Source organism: Alosa pseudoharengus, unplaced genomic scaffold (genome assembly GCF_046254945.1).
Source record: "Alosa pseudoharengus isolate Yale_2024_CS ecotype anadromous, Long Island Sound unplaced genomic scaffold, YU_APseudo_1.1 YU_APseudo_1.1_scf_13, whole genome shotgun sequence".
Lineage (NCBI taxonomy): Eukaryota > Metazoa > Chordata > Actinopteri > Clupeiformes > Clupeidae > Alosa > Alosa pseudoharengus.
In genome coordinates this window covers 36,092,266-36,102,265 of record NW_027468598.1, presented here as the reverse complement: position 1 = coordinate 36,102,265, position 10,000 = coordinate 36,092,266, and positions in this window count along the sequence as shown.

Genomic DNA, 10,000 nt, shown 5'->3' with positions numbered 1-10,000 from the left:
CACTATGACTGGGTGCAGTAATCGTACAGCACTCATACACTATGACTGGGTGCAGTAATTGTACAGCACTCATACACTATGACTGGGTGCAGTACTCATACACTATGACTGGGCGGCTGGGACAGAGACAGATGATCCTGCTTGATTGGCGGCTGGAGCGGTCCTGATGGGAACCTGATGTGTCCTTTCACATGGCCGCCACAGAGACATGAGGGAGACGACCCGTTTCAACACGTCATGTGTATTTAACATGGCCGCCACAGAGACATGAGGGAGAAGACCCGTTTCAACACGTCATGTGTATTTAACATGGCCGCCACAGAGACATAGGGGGGAGACCCGTTTCAACACGTCATGTTAGGCTCTGAGGATGTTCTAGAATCCGATGTTCTTGGCTCAGAAGATGTTCTAGGATCTGATGTTATTGGCTCGGAAGATGTTCTAGGCTACAGAAACCTGCAACACATCTATCCCTACACATCCCCCGCCTCCAGAAATAATAAAACATTAAAATATATATTTTACATGATTGACCGCATCAAATGAGACTGACAGATTATGGTTCAACTTCAGATTTAGACGATTCTGATAATATATTCCCGGTGGAGTCTGAACTTTTGACACACGGCTTGGCAGTACCCTGCCGTAAATGTCTGAAACAAATCATGCATGATTAGAAACTCTTCAAGCCAGGTGTGGCTGGAGAATATTTCCAGAAATGCTAGATGATGAACATGTCAACATTACTTGTCCTCCCAACACTACATCTGGAGGACGGCTGTATACAAACTAGCATGAGCATGATCGGAAGAAGCCAAATACAAATTACTCCACCGCAATGTAGATAGATAAATAGATAGATACTTTATTGTTCCCCAAGGGGAAATTCAAGATCTCAGTAGCATACAGACATCACACACACATTCACTAAAATCAGAAAAAAGTAATTAAAAGTATATAATATAAAAAACACAGCTAAGCAATAAGGACAGTAGAATATATCTCTTTTTGGTTAATGTTTATTGATTATCTCAGCCAAAAAACCTCTGGAAGACGTAGAGGTGTGACGCCTGGCATGAACAGCAGGTTGGTATACACTGACAAATAAAAACCTCTAGAAGACATAGATGTGTGACCTCTGGCAAGAACACATAGAGGTGTGACGCCTGGCATTTGAAGGGAGGGCAAGTGCAACCAGTCACTACAGAACTAGTCCATATTCATAAAATCATTGACTCCAATAGCTGTAGTGATCGATCTTATGACAAAACCATAAATTGCTCTCCAGGGAGCGCTACACCACTATTTCATTAACAGGGGGCACTAAAACCCCAATGAGCCCAGTTAGTTGGAACTGAGCACATAGCAGGCCTTCCTGTTACCTTTATCAGGATTTTCCTAAAAGTGTATTCAATGATTATAGTCCATATACATTTTTTTTGTCAAATTCAGTAACATTGAATTGCATGTCTGCCCAGTCAGAAAAACACTAATGTCCAATCATAAATGGCCTGGACTAAGCTGTCCAACAGTCCAGCCAATCAGAAAATGTGATGCTGCAGCTTCAGGAGCACTGAGGGAAGGGCAGTGTGCCTGTTGAGTTAACTAAGAGTCCCATCCAGTGAGATAAGCCCCTTATTACATAAAAGAGCAACTTACTTCTGTGCTCTTGCATGTACCGGTGAATGTGTGTGTGTGTGTGTGGCTTTGCCTGTTGAGTTAACTGTTGTGCAACAAGTGTGTTATTGCAAATCTCACTGTGTGTATGCTTATTGACAACACTGTGTGTATGCTTATTGACAACAGCATAGAGTAAAGAAAGAGGATGTCAAGAGAACCATGTTGTTACGATCGTGTTATAAGTGAGTGTGTGTGTTGGAGAGGGACAGCAGAGAGAGATGAGCAGCTCGGATCTCCAAACAACGAAACCAAACAACGTGTGTGTGTGTGTGTGTGTGAGTGTGTGTGTGTGTGTGTGTGTGTGTGAGTGTGTGTGTGAGTGTGTGTGTGTGTGTGTGAGTGTGTGAGTGTGTGTGAGTGTGTGTGTGTGTGTGTGTGTGTGTTTGAGTGTGTGTGTGTGTGTGTGTGTGTGTGTGTGTGTGTGTGTGTGTGAGTGTGAGAGTGTGTGTGTGTGTGTGTGTGTGTGTGTGTGTGTGTGTGTGTGAGTGTCTGTGTGTGTGTGTTGTGCAACTTGAGTTATGTAATGCATGCGTGGGTTGTGGGTAGGGTATCAGCTTTTAAAAAGGGTCCAAATAGTTTTCTCTGGTCAATACCAGGAAAGAGGTTAAAGATAATGGATTCTGACTGTGTGGATAGGATTGGTGAGGAGAGAGGTTAAAGATAATGGATTCTAATTGTGTGCATAGGATTCATGAGGAAAGGAGGCCCATCACTGGTATCTTTTGCAGTCATCAAAACAAGACACTCACGTACTGTCATCCGTTAGTAGAGTTCACTGTTTGGGGTATTTTGAAAGGCAACCAGTGCAATCATTGAAAGATCCAGCTGGAACTTGTGTGTTTAGTTTTGCTTGCGTAACACAGGCCTGACACATTTTTAAAGTGATGAGCTTGTTGTTGCTGCATGTCTTCAAACTCCAGATTCAGCAGAATCACCAAATCCTTTGATGTGAACTTAGTTAAAGGTGTAGTCTTTGAAACTCCTCAAATGATTGTGTGTGTGTGTGTGTGTGTGTGTGTGTGTGTGTGTGCGTCCTACTGCAGCATTCTCCCTTGCCTTGATTCTTTTTAAAAAAAATAAAATAATACTAATCCTGTGCTTATCTTATCCACACTTCCATTCCCCCACACCCCACGCATATTTCAAACTAAACAGCTACCATGACACAGAGAAAACGCCATATCTATTCTTGGCACAGTACTGTGGACACCAGTATTTAGTGTGGAAATGTACTGAATGTATGCACTGTCGAGAATGTTCTCATTGACCATGACTTGTAGTTTACCTTGTGTTAATGTAAATGTGAGAGCTTTGGAATGGATCAGGTATATGTGTAGTGTATACGTATGTATTTTGGGAAAAGAGAATTCAGCATTACCACAAGTGTCAAACCAATGCTAGCGTAGAGGCTACAAGCTTCCCTTATCATGTAATGTCTTAGTGCTTCTTCAGTTTTGAAACAGTGGCGCCATCTAGAGATCAGTATCTGATACTGTATCCCCATGTTTAGACTGGTAGCTGTGAACTGTGGTGATGCAGCAAAGAGGACATGTCTAGTATAAGTATAAGTATAAGTATACAGGCTCAGTCCCTGCCTCAGTCATTGCAAGCGTCTCATGCTAAATCACCCACTATGCGGTTACTGTTTTAGACTTGATTTAGATTTAGTGTTATTTAGTATAATTTGTAGTTTAGTATATTCTTTATCTTCTATTGTCCTTATTGCTTGTTGTGTTTTTTTTATATTACATACTTTTACTGTCTGACATGAGAACAGTTCTTGGGTTCCCATAAAGACACAGAGCTGATAGAGAAAGGAGAACCAAAGAGGAACAACACACAATGGTCTTGAAGCAGTTATGGCCCTTTGGATAATTTCTCAGATCAGTTATGGCCCTTTGGAGCATTTCCTTATCATCTTATCACTTGTGCACATCATGAAAGAGTTTTTTTTCCCCCATCTTGAACATATAGCAATGCTTTAGTACATTCATGCAACTGATGTACAAATGTCTGCTGTTTTTTTTTTCACATTTTCAACATTTTGCCCAACATGTCATGTTGGGCAAAATGCACTATACTGGTTCTCTGCTGAATAGTCCTAGCCATATAACACATTGGCCTTATTTCATTGCTTGTGTCATTACATGCAAAAGTGTTGAACTAGCTGTCATAACTATGTGTATAGTCTGTCTAGCGTATATGACCTGACAGACAGGAACGCCAGGATGTATGGAAAGATGCACAGTGGTGCACAGCTCTGACCAAGAGGTGTTTTACTGTATATTGGCCATTTGTCATTTGCACTAAAAGCCTTTGTTTTCTTTACATCAGAACATGCTGCTTTTGTGTTACATGGTGTGTGTATGTGACGTGTGGTGTGTGTATGTGACGTGTGGTGTGTGTATGTTACATGTGGTGTGTGTATGTGACGTGTGGTGTGTGTATGTTACATGTGGTGTGTGTATGTGACGTGTGGTGTTTGTATGTGACGTGTGGTGTGTGTATGTGACGTGTGGTGAAATCTGAAGTCAGACCAATGTCACAGTGTGCTGAGACAGCAGAGGGTAGTTCAGTACTGAGACAGCAGGGGGCAGTGTTTCCTCTGAACACCTGAAATCATGTCCAGTGTAGCACTCGCTCCACACAGCTGACAGAGGGCAGCACCAACTGGGACATCTCCTGCTGCAGGGATGAATGAAATGACAGCATCTCCTCGCTGCTCAAAGGCTTTACGAAGAGGCCTCACCAACAGAGGCCACTCATCTAACATCCTCTGACTGCAGTGGCACTTCACTCATCACCCAATGCTCAATGCTCTACACAAAAGAAGACGTAAGCCGACTGTCGAAGCCGAAAATCTGTGGTATAGACATGGGCACAGGGCATTTAGAGAAGACAAACCTGATAATGACTTTAATCTGAAACTGCTCAACATCAAAAACAAAAAACTGGATGTAGTGAAACTTTATGAAGTCCTTTTGTTTGTTGAGTTGGCCCCTGTGCATGGGTTGCATGTATGGGCCATATGTAGACACCGAGGGGGAACTGGGAATAGGATATGTGATGTCTGAGGTGTTTTTTTTTTTTAAGTTCCTTTCTGTCATTTCCAACCGCAGGAATTCAGGGTTCTTCCCAGGTGGCATAAACGTTTACCAGAGCAGCCATCTAATCGTCCCTCGCACACACTCTGTTGCCATTTAACCGACCCTCTCACACACTCCTCTCACACACTACCCTCACACACTCCTCTCACACACACCTCTCAAACACTCCTCTCACACTCACTCCTCTCACACACACCTCTCACACACTCCTCTCACACACTCCTCTCACACACACCTCTCACACACACCTCTCACACACTCCTCTCAAACACACCTCTCACACACTCCTCTCAAACACACCTCTCACACACTCCTCTCACACACTCCTCTCAAACACTCCTCTCACACACTTCCCTCACACAGTCCTCTCAAACACTCCTCTCACACTCACTCCTCTCACACACACCTCTCACACACTCCTCTCACACACTTCCCTCACACACTCCTCTCACACACACCTCTCACACACTCCTCTCACACAGTCCTCTCACACACTCCTCTCACACACTTCCCTCACACACTCCTCTCACACACTTCCCTCACACACTCCTCTCACACACTTCCCTCACACACTCCTCTCACACACTTCCCTCACACACTCCTCTCACACACTCCTCTCACAGACTCCTCTCACACACACTCCTCTCACACTCCTCACACACTCCTCTCTCAGACTCCTCTCTCACACTCCTCTCACACACTCTTCTCACACACTCCTCTCACACACTACCCTCACACACTCCTCACACACTCCACACACTCCTCTGACACACTACCCTCACACACTCCTCACACACTCCACACACTCCTCTCACACACACTCCTCTCACACTCCTCACATACTCCTCTCACACACTCCTCTCTCACACTCCTCTCAGACACTCCTCACACACTCCTCTCACACACTACCCTCACACACTCCTCACACACTCCACACACTCCTCTGACACACTACGTGTCCATTGCAGGTGTGTCCTATGTCATGGAGCCTGTGCTCCTCATTACCTTAGTGAGCACTACAAGATAAAAATGTATTTTTCCAACAGCAGTCCCAATATTACTCCACTAAAGCACAGAACATCCCAAATTCCCATTATTACCACAACTTCCCAAAGACTGAATCAACAATTTGCTACAAACAATTTGCTATAAAGTACTAGATTTCATCTAGCCTGGGTGCCATTCCGAACTCTGGTGGGTCTCATCACCAAGGGCGACGAGACTCAATACAGGTTGGAGGTCGACCATCTGACCACGTGGTGCAGGGACAACAACCTCCTGCTGAACGTCAGCAAGACCAAAGAGATTGTTGTTGACTTCCGGAGAGGTCACACCCAACACCTGCCACTGACCATCGACGGTGCTGTGGTGGAGAGAGCGAGCAGCACCAAATTCCTGGGGGTGCACATCAGTGAAGACCTCTCCTGGACCACCAACACAGCATCACTGGTGAAGAGAGCTCAGCGCCGCCTGTACTTCCTGCGGAAACTCAGGCGAGCAAGTGCTCCACCAGCCATCATGACCACATTCTACCGAGGCACCATTGAGAGCATCCTCTCCAGCTGTATCGCTGTGTGGGGCGGAAGCTGCACTGAATACAACAGGAAAGCCCTGCAGCGCATAGTGAACACAGCTGGAAGGATTATTGGTGCTTCACTCCCCTCCCTGAAGGACATTTACACCACCCACCTCACCCGCAAGGCGACCAAAATTGTGAGTGATGCAAGTCACCCCGCTCACAATCTGTTTGATCTACTGCCCTCTGGGAAGAGGTACAGAAGCCTGCGCTCCCGCACTACCAGACTCACCAACAGCTTCATACACCAAGCTGTTAGGATGCTGAACTCTCTCCCTCCTCTCCCCCCTCCACCCTCAGCTACATAACATCCTGGACATTGGACCCACAATGGCCGCCTGCACCACTCCACTTGCACACTTGTACACTTTGCAACTTGTTGCTGTTGTCCTGAAAACACAACACTTCTGCTGCTCTTACATAACTTGCACCACTATGCCACTTTATTTCTTACTTAGGTCAAACAGAACTACCTCAGCCTCTTATTGGCCTGACTTTGCACTAGTATTTTATTTTATTGACTGTCTATGCACAATTTCAACCAAATTTTGCTGCTCTTATTTTTTCATTATATGTGCCCTCTTATTTACTTATTTACTTACTTTTTTGTTTACTTGAATGTTATGTTTGTCTGTGGACTTAAAATTGGTAAAATATGTCTTGTCTCCACCGTGGGATAATGAGAAACGTAATTTCGATCTCTTTGTATGTCTGGAACATGTGAAGAAATTGACAATAAAGCTGACTTTGACTTGACTTTGAACTTAATCAAATCAGGCTTGATTTGATTGGTCCGCCCGATTTAGGGCGAGCATACTTGCCCCACAATGGAGCAATGCCAGACCGAACTTCCCGTGGGGCGGGACTAAGTTTGATGATGGACAGGTGAGCAACAGCGCCTGGTCTATCACGTCATCTGAGCACGCTTAGATTAGGCTTATGTTTGAAACAAAAACGCTGTGGCTAGAAGGATACATGGCTTTTAAGACCCCATATGGAAAATTCATATTATTTAATGAGTTTGTATCACTGAAAACGATTATTTCTGAAAACTTTGGCCAAAGTTGAGATGTGGGAAAACTGGTGGTTTCATTTTCATCAAGGGAAAACAGCGCTGTTGCATTGCAACATGTTCCCTCGTTCGTTTGAAATCTCTGATTGACCACCTGTTCGAGGGATTTGCGACAGCCTTTCCCAGCTGTTTAACATGTTTGTAGCATATCACTATTCAACAGAATTATTTTTAAAAACGGAGGGGATATAGGAGAAGAAGGAGGGTTCGTGTGTTTTCTTCCTACACCTCACGGTCAAGGTCTATCCAATTGAGTGCAGAGGCATTCCCCCCCTGTATCGGTTGAAACACGCCCTATAATTACGTCCCAATGGAGCAGTATCAGACTCATATTCTGACTAGAATTTGAGTATGACAACGTCAGGCTAGATTTCATCTGTAATTACTTGAAAAATACAGAACCTCAGAGGTGTCATTGCAAGAAATGGTTGTGTGTATACCCCTGAGTTTGATGTGCTACAGTATATGAATATAATTGTTGCACTGGCCTGAGGGAGCCTACACCCCAAGGTCAAAGGTCACGGCGGGCAGCAGCCAGCCAGAAAGGTGTGACTCACAACAGCCTCCCGGGTGACAACAGTCACCTCTGACCTCTCCTGCTAGTCACAGGGTCAGGGGTCAGCAGGTCATGCTGGAGCAACACACAGTGGGTGATCCAGGTTAGTGCAGGCCACACATTATCTTTCCTCTACCTCTCTGTGTCTGTCTCTCTCTCTCTCTCTCTCTCTCTCTCTGTCTATCTGTCTCTCTCTCTGTCTATGTGTCTCTCTGTCTGTCTGTCTGTCTGTCTCTTTCTCTCTCTCCCTCTCTCTCTCTCTCTGTCTATCTGTCTCTCTCTCTGTCTATGTGTCTCTCTCTGTCTGTCTGTCTGTCTGTCTCTTTCTCTCTCTCCCTCTCTCTCTCTCTCTGTCTATCTCTCTCTCTGTCTATCTCTCTCTCTCTCTCTCTCCCTCTGTGGTCAATGTGCTGTTGTCCTTTGGATGTATCCTCCTATTGATGTCAGGAATCCTCTCTCAGTGTTTTACTACACTGACCGCTCCTCTGTGCGAGGCAAACAAAAGGAACCCGATCGTGTAAGCGCCAACCCGGGGCCAGGAAAAGTTTTGTAAGACACCGTGGAGGAAGTGCAGAGGAGTGATTGGCTTTCCAGAGAAGACCATGAGCTGACTTTTGTCACAATGGAGGCCATTGTTCTACCCAGCAGAAGCTACATGGCTGACAGGGTGAGATCCACATTTGGAGAGCTTTTAAAGAGCATGACATGGACCCCCATTAACGTCTCCTGCTGTGGGGACGGGATGTGCGGAGGTGGGCATGTGTAAACCCAGTGGCTTTTAAATCACTGCCCAAACAACGACACAGTCTTTTAGAGACACAAAGAATTGAAATCACTGCCCAAACAACGACACAGTCTTTTAGAGACACAAAGAATTGAAATCACAGCCCAAACAACGACACAGTCTTTTAGAGACACAACGAAGCAGATGCGAGGTCTTGGCCGCCGGCCCTCCTCACTGGGACGCCTCTGTCCCCGAGACCAACATGGCTGCCATGGACGCAAGTGGCCGTAAAATGGATGAGTTCACAGAAGATATTGCAGGGGGACGCATAAACAGCACAGGTCCCCGAGATCACATCACACCGCCCACCAGGCAGCATGGAGGCTGCCCACCGATGATGTCACCCGACAGTCCTGAATAAATCATTTGGACAAGTAGGAAATGATTAAGGCAGCTCAGAGATTCCCTTTAGAGGTTGACCTGGATGACTATCATCAATAATGGTCTTGTCTCATCAAATACGTATATATTTGAAGCCCCTACCTTATCATCAATGCCTATCTCACCAAGGGAAGAGCTGAGAAGTCTGATGCCACAGAACTATACGAATGCTATAGAGGAACAACTTGGTTTCATTTGGGATTGTCTAGTTTCACAATCATGCTTCATGTTGATGTTTAGTACAGTGAGGAATCTGCTTTATGTTTATAATATGATTTACATTGATCAGAATCTGCTTTATGTTTATAATATGATTGCTCAGGATATGCTTTATGTTTATAATATGATTTACCTTGATCAGAATCTGCTTTATGTTTATAATATGATTTACCTTGATCAGAATACTGTATGCTTTCTGTTTATAACATGATTTAGCTTAATCAGAATCTGTTTTATTTTTATAATATGATTTACATTTATAATATGATTTACATTGATCAGAATCTGCTTTATGTTTATAATATGATTTACCTTGATCAGAATCTGTTTTATGTTTATAACATGATTTACCTTGATCAGAATTTGCTTTATGTTTATAATATGATTTACATTGATCAGTCAGAGGAAGCTAGACATGCAGGCCCATCGCTAGAAGGCAAACCAAGCAATTGCTTGGGGTCCCGAGCTGGCCAGGGGCCCCAAGACAACGACTGGTTAAGAATAAAATGCAACGACAAACTGTGAGCGCCCCTTTGATAGTCAATGCAGTAAAGTGCAACGACACTGTTACCGGCAATACCGGGATCCCCCTCAAGGGGGCCCCTCTCAGTAGTCGCTGACAGCA